Source organism: Aulonocara sp. 'chitande type north' Nkhata Bay, linkage group LG14, assembly GCF_057382095.1.
Source record: "Aulonocara sp. 'chitande type north' Nkhata Bay isolate Kocher_YH1m ecotype deep benthic linkage group LG14, A_spYH_male_GT1.1, whole genome shotgun sequence".
Taxonomy (NCBI): domain Eukaryota; kingdom Metazoa; phylum Chordata; class Actinopteri; order Cichliformes; family Cichlidae; genus Aulonocara; species Aulonocara sp. 'chitande type north' Nkhata Bay.
This window is the reverse complement of record NC_141357.1, coordinates 16,334,234-16,347,305: the sequence shown is the minus strand read 5'-3', so window position 1 is coordinate 16,347,305 and position 13,072 is coordinate 16,334,234. Positions and strand designations below refer to the sequence as shown.

Sequence of the window (13,072 nt, the reverse complement as noted above, 5' to 3'; positions counted from 1 at the left end):
CTGCCTAATGGAGAGTCAGAGGTATTTAACCCTAGTGGGGTTGTCCTCTTGGTGGTGATCTGTGGGTCATTAACCCACTGTTCAGCATCTGTTGTCCCATGAGCCAAGGTGTGAAACAAGATGTGGGTTATTCCCGAACGAAGATGTGAATCCTTTGTGACACATCGTCCCATTGTGCCAGCATGTGAACCATTGAGGTTGCATGAGTAAGGTGTCAGCTCAATGGTTGCATTGAGGTGGCTGATTGAGGTTATCAACTGAGTGTAATCTTGAGAACCCTTAACACATTACTGAGACTGAAGAAGTCACTTGAATGAGTGATGAAAAGTTTCTCCCACTAAGGCTACGTCCACACTAGCCCGGATAAATTTGAAAACGGAGTTTTCGTCTGCAAACGCTCCACGTCCACACTATCGTTTTCAGTCATTTACACAGAGTTGTGCGCCCACATTGAAACGTCTGAAAATGCTTATGTTCCAGTACTGCGCATGCGTGAAACGCAAGACGATTTGACCTGCCTCATTTCTGTCTGCTGCTTATTTACTTTCTGGCTCTTTGCAACATTGCGGCAAAATGTTGCGGAAAAACAGAGTGTTTTTAAAGGGATTAACAATGAGGTGGAGTTGTTGCTGCGAGTAACACAAAAGCACAAAGTTGCAAAAGCGAGTGAGTTAAAGAATTTGAAGAAAAGCTATCTGGAGCATGTACAGACTGATATCAAATCTTTAATAGGGCTGTTGCTGTATAATGCCCTCCGCTATCTTACTGCTAAGATAGCGGAGGGCACGTGACTGCATCACATGACTAAAATGTGTCATCGTTTTCGAAAAGGCTCCAGGTTCGCTGTCCACACTTCGATGCAAAAACGGTGTTTTCAAATGTAACCACTTTGGAGAGCGTTTTGAAAACGCTACGTTTTCCTTGCCCGAAAACGCTGTCTCAGTGTGGACGGAAGGCCAAAACGGAGAGAAAAAGATGCGTTTTCAAATGAAAACGTATTAAAGTGGACATGGCCTGAAAATTCTACATCCAGATGAACATAATCAACTTTTCGGGCCTTAACACATTGTAAAGGAAAGCCTGGCTTATGGACAGGCAAGGTTGATTTCTGGTTTAATGAAGCAGGCACAATTGATTGAATGTACTAAACTCAACCAGACACATCATTTCATTTTTTGAACCACCTGTAGATGAGCTAGTTTTGGCTGCTCTCTAAATCACAAGAGGTCACCATTGCAGGTATCTCTACATGTTTGGTTTGGTAGGCAAACATAAACCGCTGCACCTATGGAGACACTTTCAATAGCCTTTTTTAAAAATGTGTAGTCCTGTTTTTCTCGGTGCATTAAAAGCTGTTTTGAGAGATGTGGTCAGCCACAACAGCCACACTACAAACATGTCATTTTATAGAGTATGATGCATTACTGTATGGTCAACAGAATATAAGGCATTTAAACTGAACCTCACCTTAAACATTCACAGCAGTAATGTTAATTCATATAACACTGATGGGGAGCATTTTTCTGCAGAAATAATTTCTACCTGATGGAGGCAATGAACTTTGTTTTTCACTGTGGTTTGTCAGAGTTCGTAAATTAAACTCCACAGCACTTTTCAGTTCTGTCAGTGACGTTAAGCACTTAATTTTTCTTTATAAACCTTTACAAATGTGCTTCAGACCTTTGAATCATCTTAAATCTTGTCTGTGAAGGTTCTCAGTCATCCAGGTCATCGTAGTCAAAGGAGCTTGCAAAGAAAAGCGTCTGGACTTCTTTAAGTTGCTTGAAGACGTTTCACCTCTCATCCGAGAAACTTCTTCAGTTCTATGGTCAAATGGTGGAGAGTCCCAGATATAAACCTAGTGGGAGTGACCCCCCACAGAGTCATCCCCTATGTAGCCGGTGTATCAGAGAAACTCAGGAGAGTTTTCTCCAAGCATGACATCCCAGTGTATTTCAGACCCAGCAACACGCTCAGACAGAAACTGGTTCACCCGAAAGACAAAACGCCAAAACACAAACTTAACAATGTGGTGTATGCTGTACAGTGCAGCGAGGAATGCTCAGACCTCTACATTGGAGAGACCAAACAGCCACTTCACAAGCGCATGGCACAACACAGAAGAGCCACCTCCACAGGACAAGACTCAGCAGTCCATCTGCATCTTAAGGATAAAGGACACTCTTTCGAGGATGCCAATGTTCACATTTTGGACAGAGAGGACAGATGGTTTGAAAGAGGAGTGAAAGAAGCCATCTATGTCCACTGTGAGCGACCATCTTTGAACAGAGGCGGGGGTTTACGACACCAACTCTCTGCCATCTATAATCCAGTTTTGAGATCCCTTCCCAGACGCCTTAACGCCCACTCACATCCTGGGCCATCTGATCTCAGGAATTCGCATGATAAGGTGGAGCCAGGTTTCACAATGAACTCACCCGAAACTCTGGCTGATTGGGACCCACACCCAGTTTCACACCTTGGCTCAGGCTATTAGAGGATCATCAGGGGGTCCTTTTGTCCCTCGGTGGGGGGTCACTCCCACTAGGTTTATATCTGGGACTCTCCACCATTTGACCATAGAACTGAAGAAGTTTCTCGGATGAGAGGTGAAACGTCTTCAAGCAACTTAAAGAAGTCCAGACGCTTTTCTTTGCAAGCTCCTTTGACCATCTTAAATCTTAATAAACAGCCACAATCTAGTGCAGTTGGACTCTATTCTGTTTACTTAAATTTGTAGATAGATGCAGAAGTATGATTGGTTTGCTTTAATAATTATACTATATAATTTATGTTGATAATTATAGTAACTCTAATGATTTTCAGAAGAACCTGGCTGCATAGGTTGCAATGGAAGGTGGAAGAGGTGCATACTAATCACTGAGCCACCATTCTGAGGTTGGATATAGAAATATGAGGAAAAGGGTAATATATATAAAATGTATGGAGGTTTGCGGAATCAAGGGAGTAAAGTAGAGGTAAAGTGGTTTTGGAGAGTGGGGTCAGGGTGGAGGTAATTGGAGCAAAGGGAAGATAAAGGAAAGAGGAAAGACACAGGTATAAGGAAGGGAGGCTGGAGAGGTAATTTGAAGGAGATGGAGAACGGGTGTAGAGAGGTGGTTCAGCATGAGCGTCCATTTTCATGTCTCCTTCCCTTTTTGCTTTACTTCCTTTGGCATCTTCTTTTTTCCAACAGCACTTTTTAAAAGTTTTGTTCCTCTACAGCCTTCTTCTAAAATGTATTTCAGTCTTCTGCATCTGTTCTCTGGCTCTCCCTCAGAGGACTGTTTTGGCAGCCAGGGCTTGTCTGTCACAAGATTTTGCTGAGCCTTGCAGAAAGACTTTCTTTCTTCTCGTCGAGCTTTACAATTTCACTGCCCCTCTGCTTCAGCTGATCCTTTGGTGGATACCCGAACCCTTTCTGCTTCCAGCAGTGTGATCAGCTTGTAGCGCTCCTGCTGGTACAAGTTTGAAATCTTGCTCAGTTTGTGCATTTTTAGTCTGTGTTCATACAGGTTGCAGTACATCGTCGACTTTTCAATAGAGCTGGGTGATAGAACGATAACGATATGTATCGCGATATAACTTTTTCTCGATAGAAAAATTAAACTATCGCGATAGACCTCGCCGCTCTTGTCCTCTTAAAAAAAAAAAAAAAAAAAAAAAAAAAGAACAGCCAATCCAAATTAAGTAGCGCAGAGCCGAACCAATCACAGCCGCAGCGTCACGTCACGTGACTTGTTACGTACAGCACAAGTGCCAAGCCGCACGTGTGTTTGTTTGGGAAGCAGCCAGCCACCGTACCGCCCGGGTAATGGAGGAAATGAGTGTGCCGACTAGAAAAATCAACCGAGCGTGACCGAAGAGAAAACAGATGATGGTTCCAATGCCGGAGAGATTGTCGAACGGAAGAGCCATAGAAGTTCTGTAGTGTGAAGGTATTTCGGCTATTTCAAGTCTGACAAAAAACAGAGTGTTTACTTTTTCCCACCGAGGCTTCTAGACTTCTGATTGGCCAACATTTCTGCACGGTTAGGAATCTAGCTCCACCTGCTGCTTTGGCATGTTCACAGCAGCGTTTTCCTTCATTTCTGCCTTTATGTGTGGACGGGATTTTTTTTTAAAACGAAAACGGAAAATCTCCGTTTTCAAAAATACCCGTGTACGTGTGGACGTAGCCTCAGTCTCTGACTGGAAGCACTAATTCGTCATTCGGCTTTTGTCAGACTAAAGTAACTGTTAAAACTGTTTGAAAAGCGAAGCTATACAACAAGGAGAGATTGAGAATTTCCTTTTAGTTCTCAGTTTATTTGATATTGACAAAAGTTAGTCAATTTTGTCTGTTCTTCTGTAAAACAAACTAAGATTTATTTTTAGAATTAATATTTTGTTTCTAAGTGGAATTGACAATTTAGTCGTCTGTTTCGTTTGTTCTATTTTGAAACTTAAACGCTTTAGCGGCTGCCTTTTGTGTAGTTTGCAATATTTGCCTTTATTTATCTGAAAAAGTCTCATGTTCCTCAAGTACATCTACCCTGTTGAACTTATTATGGGAAATAAATATTTAAATAAAAACAAGCTGCTGATTATTTCACATTTTACTTGTGAGCAACGGCACATTTAAATCTTACAAATATAGTTATTTGGCTTATATCGTGATATATATCGTTATCGCCTGAAATGAAAAAAACATATCGTGATATGAAAAAATCTTATATCGCCCAGCTCTACTTTTCAGCTACCAGCTCTCTGATGCACGGTGTTGCTCTGTGCTCGCTTTGTTTTAATTGGTCATTTTCAACTCAGGACTGGATCTAGTCTTGCTACTTCATTGTATACTAAATGAGTATTACACCTAAAGCAGATCATCGTGGTGTTCTTATTTTTTCCTTTGCATTCTAAAATTTTATTAATGATTTGATTTACACTTAAAACCTTTTAATGTTGGTCAAGTTTAGAATTGTTATTTGTTTCCTAACTGATCAAATGGTTTCAGTGACTTGCTTGGGATGAAAATTAATCCTAAAAAATATGCCAAAATATGTGTGTGTTGGAGAACACCTGAGCTATTAATATAAGATAAGATAAGATAAGATAACCTTTATTAGTCCCACACGTGGGAAATTTGTTTTGTCACAGCAGGAAGTGGAATATCCAGGAATATCCAGGAATATCCAGGGCCTTAAAAATTCCTTCAAATGAATTAGCGTCATTAGGTGACACATTCACATATAATCAGGTTACTTTCCTAAACAACAGATGCACAAAAAGAGTGAATGTGTACAGAAATAAAGGTTTGATTATTAACATGTCACTAGATTATGCAAACTAAGTGTCATTTAGTGTGATGCTGAACAAAGGGACAACCTCCAGACTCCTCTTTCATGTCTTCTGTTGGAGTTTTCTGTAGGTATCCGATCAGCCTTTGTCACAAACACATGATACATATAAGCATGATCAGATTCTAATCATTCTTTTCTTTGTTTTGCAAATATATTTCAGGCACATTCTTGTTTTTTAAACCTGGCTTAACAGCCCTGAACAGTTCTATACCCAGCTTGTTCTTAGTGAGGCCAATTTGAATGCATCTCAACGTCTCATGTCTACTGGTTTCCGACAGCCCTAGTTCTCTTCACTGTCTGTGGTTGTCAGGCGTGGGAAAATGCCTCTTACTCCACAGGAAATGACTCTCAGTCACAGTTTTCTTTACCTCATTGAGTTTTTTTCTGCATTCCTGCCATTTAAGTAGCTTCCACGGAGTATATTATATATAGTCCTATGGATGTGCATAAAGAAAGTTTGGCCTGCATTTTTTTATTTCATGTTGTTTTAATGGTTAGGGCGTTTTAAGTGTGCATTGTGTTAGGTGTTGAACTGACTGAGCTAGAGGTTATGGGGGGTTTCCGTTGTGGAAAATATCTAAGTTTCTTGCACTTGCCTTTTCCTGTTGCACACTGCATGTGGTTTTGGCATGACCTTCTGTGGTACTGACATAACGTTTTTCTTCTTGTGAACAACAAAATGCCCCCCAAAAAATTGTAGTGTTCTTACTTTGTTTGAAAGCTCGTGATTATAAGGTGATGTATCTGACCAGAAGAAGTAAATGATAGCATTTACCTGTGTTTGAGATAACTAGGAAATTTCTTACTCAGAAACCATCAACCAAATATAATAACATTTTAAACAGTCTGACTCCACCAAGGTATAGAATCTCTGGGGTATAGAGAATCATGTTATTCTATTGGTACCGACTACTAAATATTTGCTATCATCACATTCCTGGTTGATGCTTAAAGACATGGAGAATGGCCAAACTGGATTAAGCTGATAGGGAGGCAACCAAATAACGTAAAACCAAGGTATGCAAGAGCCTCTCTGAATGCACAACAGGCGACCGTGGCTCAGGGGGTTGGGAATCGCATCTGTAACCGGAAGGTCGCTGGTTCGATCCCTGGGCTCTCTGTCCTGGTCGTTGTGTCCGTGGGCAAGACACTTTACCCTACTTGCCTACTGGTGTTGGCCAGAGGGGCCGATGGCGCGATATGGCAGCCTCGCCTCTGTCAGTCTGCCCCAGGGCAGCTGTGGCTACAACTGTAGCTTGCCTCCATCAGTGTGTGAATGAATAGTGGCATTGTAAAGCGCTTTGGGTGCCTTGAAAAGCGCTATATAAATCCAATCCATTATTATTATTATTATTATTATTACAACATGTCAATTTTTGAAACGGACGACTATACCAGCAGAGGGTCACGCTAGGTACCACTCCTAAGAACAGAAAAGTGAGGCTACATGGGTTGCATGGGCTCACCAAAATTGGACTATAGAACATGGCTATTCAATTACAATCCATTTAGAGAACATGTCCTCACGTAAAAGCCTGAAATATCATTAGGTGACATATCATAAAGCCTAATAGTTGTATCAGTGGCTGCATGTAGTTAAAGAAAGAACGTTCTGTTCAATAGTTTTCCAACAATGCATATTATATATTTTTTACTATAAGATGCAGGGTTCACCAGAAAATTATATGGTACAAGGTTTTAACATAATGAGCGCTGTGAAATTTTTAGCTTCATATATCAAATACTTTTCGATATATTCTTTTGAAAAAAAGAACCATCATCCCACTGTGGCACCATGTTTTTTTTTAAATCTGAAATTGAAATCTGAAGCAATGTTTTAACATGAATATCTAAAACTATCCATCCATCCATTCGCTTCCGCTTATCCTTTTCAGGGTCGCGGGGGGCGCTGTTGCCTATCCCAGCTGTCATAGGGCGAGAGGCAGGGTACACCCTGGACAGGTCGCCAGTCTGTCGCAGGGCTTACACACAGGGACAGACAACCATTTGCTCTCACATTCACACCTATGGGCAATTTGGATTAATCAGTTAACCTATCCCCACAAACTAGATGTCTTTGGACGGTGGGAGGAAGCCGGAGTAAAACCACGCAAACACGGAGAGAAAATGCAAACTCCACACAGAAAGACCCCGCCCTGATGGTGGAATTGAACTCAGGACCTTCTTGCTGTGTGGCAACAGTGCTAAACACCGTGCTGCCCATCTCTCTCTAAAAAAATTAAAGATAAAAACCTAAACTTTTCACTGGTCTTTGAAAATGAGTCATAATCTGTCATCTGCGACAGATACAGCGTATTGGTTAGCTAGAATATTTTTCTTAAAAGTCCACCGCTGCTCCAGAATAGCCTCTGGATCTTGAGCTGGACTGTGGCCTGTCTGTTGGTGACCTGGGCAATAGGAGATTTGAAAAATGTCGCTAAAGCTAATGATTCTCAATTCTTTCTGCTGCAACATTCAAATTGTACAGTTAAAAGTAAAGTTTGGCATGACCACATGAAAGTATCCATGTTTTTGAACCATTCCTTCTGTTATGGGCCCCGTACTACAAACTGATTATTGTTTAGATGCCACCTGACCATACCTATCGCTTTATAACCACATCTTCTGATGGCTTCTTCCAGCAGGATGCCATGTAACAAGTCAGCAGATTTCAAACTGGTTTCTTGTACATGACAATGACTTCACTGTACTCAGACGACCTCCACAATCACCAGATCGCAATTTGCAAGGGAAATTTGCATCATGGATGTGAGTCCATCAAATCTGTGCCATCTGTGTGATGCTGTCATGGCAATATGTACCAAAATCTCTAATGAGAGCTTCCGGGTCCTGGTTGAATCGATGCCTTGAAGAATTAAGGCAGTTCTGAAGGGAAAAGGGAGTCAAACCTAATACCAGCAAGGCGAACAGGAAAAAGAGCAGGTCCATTGAGTGTATATTTTATTTTAGTTACAAATGTGAGTCACAGCATATCTAGGTTAGAATAAAATATGTCTGGTTGTTCACCTGAATCTCTCTTAATTTCCTTTAAGTGTAGGTTTGACTCACAATCAGTTCCACAGAACAGCTGTGCTTGTTTCCATAGTCTAACGAGGTTATTTTTAGATGGCACAGTATCTAAATAAGTGATGAAAGCTGGTGTTTTGATCAGTACAGCAAGTCTTCCAAGAGAAGGAGTCAGCCCTTTTCATGAAGTAAAATATGGGACATGGGATTGCTTGCTAGCTCAGATTAAGAAGGATGCACTTTGGGAAGCTGCATGGTAAAGCTTGTACATGTCTCAGGGTGGTCTTTTAACAAGACCTTTAGCTTAGCACTTGTACATGTACCTTTTTTTTTTTTATTCCTGAAAAAAAAAATGCATTCATTTTTAACGTGTTTCTAAAATAAATCTGGTGAACCGATAAAGAGAGACGGAGCGAGAGAGACCACTGAACATGTCGTTTGCAGTACAATGTGTTCCTTCTTTAAAGTCAGCGTGCTGTACTGGAGCACTTCTGAGATTTGTACGGTAGTTTAGTGCAGCAAAAGGAAAAGGTAAGATGAGGTTAATTTTCTATTACATAAACTGTTTTCTAATCCTATTAGCTCCACTCAAGATGTACTGTAACACTTGCCTGTCACCCAACTAGATCCAGTGTTATAAAGTTCTGCAACACTACTGAGTTTCCCAAAGGCATATAGCTGCTCAAAGATACAGTTTGGTATGAGCAATAGGTTGTTTAGTAGGGAAAAGACATCATGCCTGCAGAAAGACATTGGCAGAGCCAGTGGATAAATATTTTATGTGAAAAATTTTTTTCCCCATTTTTGTTCAGTGTCTTTGACATTTTGTTGTTGTTGCTATGATTCCACCAGTCAAATTTAACTCAGTTTCTTCTTCTTCTTTTTTTTTTCAGCGTGTTTTCTTTTTAAATTAATTTTTCTAATGTGTCGAAAGACCATAAATACCTTAAAATGCACCATAATATGTACTTAACATGATGACTAGTAATTTGGTTGAAGGAGCACAACAGTATTCCAAAACTTTTCTGGTAGGTAGTTTAATTTTGAAACTTGAGTTTGTAGATGCACGTATGGAGAAACTTTTAGAGCCTGATTCCCACGCTTGTTATTGAAAAAAATAGAAAAGAAAATCTGTTATTGCCATATGCTCCTACCACCCACACTGAAATATCCACTTTAAAAGTGTAATCCACCATCCATACCATGGTTATTACACGTAGTATTACTTACCAAAACACCATGGATCTCCCAGTCCTGTATGCTGCATATTTTATGCTCTTGTAAAGAATTAATTTGACTAATCAGAACACTTTATGCTGCATGTATTTTCATGAGTGTTTGTTAATTGGCATTAGCATGCCTCTGTAATCTGCCCACAGTCTTTGACATTGTGCTAACAGGGACAGAGTGCTAAGAATAGAGATGCAGAGAACAATAGAGTTGAACTTTGATGGTCAGTAATGACGCGTGAAAGGCAAGCAATCACATGGTTGTCCTGTCTTCTGTAGTCATTACAGTGATGGAAAACTGCGATCGCCTTCTCAGCTGTAACAGCAAAGCCGCTCTGTGGTAGGCCCATCTGTTGACTCCGCTAATGTCCACATGGCAAAGTGCACAAGGCACTGAGACACAAGATGGTTAGACCATTCGGGTCCTTCCTGCTGTGCACTCTGGATTTTAATATTATATTAGACAGGTGTGTCAACATGCTCTCCAGCTAGAGAGCAGTGTTTCTCACATGCATAACTATAATGAAAACTATTAATCTGTTCATTTAACTACAGAACAACCAAAGCTAAGCGCTCAGTCATGCTAAAAATGACATCACCTGCTCACGTGTGAGTCGAGCAGTGTCAGAGTACAACCCGAGTTTGCTAGAATGTGTGAAATTGTAATGAGACACGTTGTCTTGCCATGATTAATTCATGATGTTTCCCCACTTCCATGCTCAGCCTCTAGGTCATTGTGTGTATGTGTGTGAATGTATAGTAAAGAGTAGCAGCACCTTTAACTTTAAATAGTGAGCAAATTTTTTACACAGGGTTCCTGCAAAAGCTCATCTTCATGACTGTGCACATGTGCAACAAGAGTAAACAATAGGGTAGCTTTCATACTGTAAGAATTTCCTAAAAGCCTTTATTTCACTCGACTACAAAACAGTGCTGCCATTCTGCACTGATCTTTGAACAATAAAGTGGCTTTAAGCTGAATATTTGATATAATCTTACATGACAAATTGCAAGGAAGCCTGCAGTGGGTTACTGGTAGCATGTTGAATTTGCAGCTTTTATCTGAATATTCTTCGTCTTCTTCTTTGAGCTACTGCCTTTAGGGGTTGCCACAGTGCCTCATGCATCTCATCCTGTCCCCAGCATCCTCCTCTCTCACCCCAACTCTCTGCGTGTCTTCCTTCCCTACATGAATCGTCTCTGTGGTCTTCCTCTTTTCCTCCTGCCTGGCAACATATTATCCAATATATCCACTATCCTTTATACTGTGCTCCAAACCATCTCAGCCTCACTTTCCTCACATTGTTTCCAGACCTCTCAGTCTGAGCTGTCCCTCTGATGTTCTCATTTCTAACCCTGTCCATCTTGATCACTACCAATGAAAATGTTAACTCTGTCACCTCCAGCTGTGCCTCCTGTGTTTTTGCCACCATCTCTAAACTGTCATCATAGCAGGTCTTACTACTAGGGCAGGGCAATATGGCCAAAAATATTTATCACAATATATATTTAAAAATTTGTGATAACGATATAATTGACGTAGGACAAAATACTTTACAATTCCACAACTTTATTAGTGCAAAAAACTCATTCAATGTATTTTCACTTAAAGAAGCAGCTGTTTGTTTTTTTTATGTGCATTAAAGTTATATAAAAATTTAACAGTGCAAATCCAAATTCTTTGCTGACAGTTTAACCAAAAGGCATTTCCAGTGGAAATTGGCCGACATATCCTGAGCATAACCATATAATATCCACAAAAAGAGATTATACACACACAATACCGTAATATTATGTTGAAGTACAGTACGTACCACTCCGTGAGGCTCCTGACTACGGTAGCCGTAATGCTCCCACAATCCATCAAGCGGTGCGGCTTCGTAGCTTAGCAAAGTCGTACTAAAACATTTTTTGACAGATTTTTGAGCGGCGTGTACCACATAAAATCAGTTCGGTAAAGTAAACTAAGTAGATCTCATGCTCCTAGGGCTGTTCGATATAACGATATATATCGGATGACAATATAAAAACGTCAATCGTTTCATTTTACGCTATCGTTTGTTTCGTGGTGTCGCAAAATAAACTGTTTACGGCAATATTTTTTCATCATTTTGATGGTCACTGTAGTGGCTATATTAATTTCTTAAAGTTCTCTCTTTCTCTTATATTATAGTGTGCACACTACAGACGGACAAGCGCCTGTTTTTATGCGTTGTGGTTAGCAACAACGACGGTAAAACCATCGCATGTCCGCTTGTTTATCTTTCACATAAACCTTTCACAATTAAAGCTCAAGATCCTGTTGAGACTTTTCAAAATAAACAATCACGTGAAAGATGCAGGGTATTTACGGATGAGAAGCAAAAAAGGTGCTAAAAAATAAACCTTAGACTCAAACGTTAGAATAGGCTTTTCCCCGCAGCACGCCGTGTAATAAATACTCACAAAGAAACGGCGGCCGTTACAACTTATGTCTAAAAATGTATAGATTCATGCATCGGTTAAAACACTCGACTCCAGGTCCACGACTCCCACCTGGAAACACTTCCCGCAAGTCGAGCTGCCCAAGATTCACAGAATTTACAGAAAATGTTAAATTTTTGTGATTTATATCGTTATCGGGACGATAGATGAGATTTTGGTCATATCGCACAGCCCTAAATCCTCCCATGCTTCTTTCAGCTCCATATCGTTGGTTCTGTAGTGTACCATGTCTTCAGCAATGTTTTGATGGTTACCAATGATGGTGAATCTTCAGTGGTGGTGCTTGTTGGCATCAGTGGTTCCTTTATTTTCTTTTGATTTAGTCATGCAGATGAGCCAGTTGATGCAGAGGGTTGGAAGTGTAGGCAGCTAAAAAAAAAAGGTGTGAGTGGTTTACATCCTGTTTTTTTTTTTTTTGTTTTTTTTTTAAATACCGCTGAATGTAGTTGTGAACAAGCTTATATTTGCATCCTGTTAAAAAAACCAACCCATTATTAGACCTGGCCTATTTTCTGCATTGCCAATGAGGTTCTAACCACACAGTTGAAGTGTTATGTGTAGTCATACTATCATAGCGCAGTTGATTTCTTAAAAACACGCATGGATAAAAGCCAACTTTGTCCTACTTACGATACCCTGGAGATCTGCTGTTAAAGGTTCAATTTTAGGATACAAGGTATGAATTAATTTTATCCGTTTGGCTGCCGCTTTAACACGCTGCAAGAAACCTTGGAGGATTTTTTTTCTCTTGACTTTACAGTATGTTTTGTAATGCTGGAGTGCAGCCGGCAAATCCCACTTCTATTATGACTCCTGGATCATCTTTAAGATCAGGCCTTTTCTGACTTAAGAGTGGGATTTTCATGTTCTCACTTTCTCTGGGCAAACTTATTGCATGGTTATATTCCTCTCTTATACTTCTAAATCTGTAAGAGCTTCTACAGAAAACAGGGCTTCTAGTCAATGAGATCGTTGACTCTGGATGATCCT

General features: G+C 40.3%; 1 protein-coding gene across 3 annotated transcripts in view; it reads left to right on the top strand.

Annotated features, from left to right (window-relative positions):
• The window catches only part of gramd1bb (GRAM domain containing 1Bb), a 118,107-nt gene that overhangs the window by 26,975 nt on the left and 78,060 nt on the right, over positions 1-13,072 (top strand). The window lies entirely within an intron of this gene.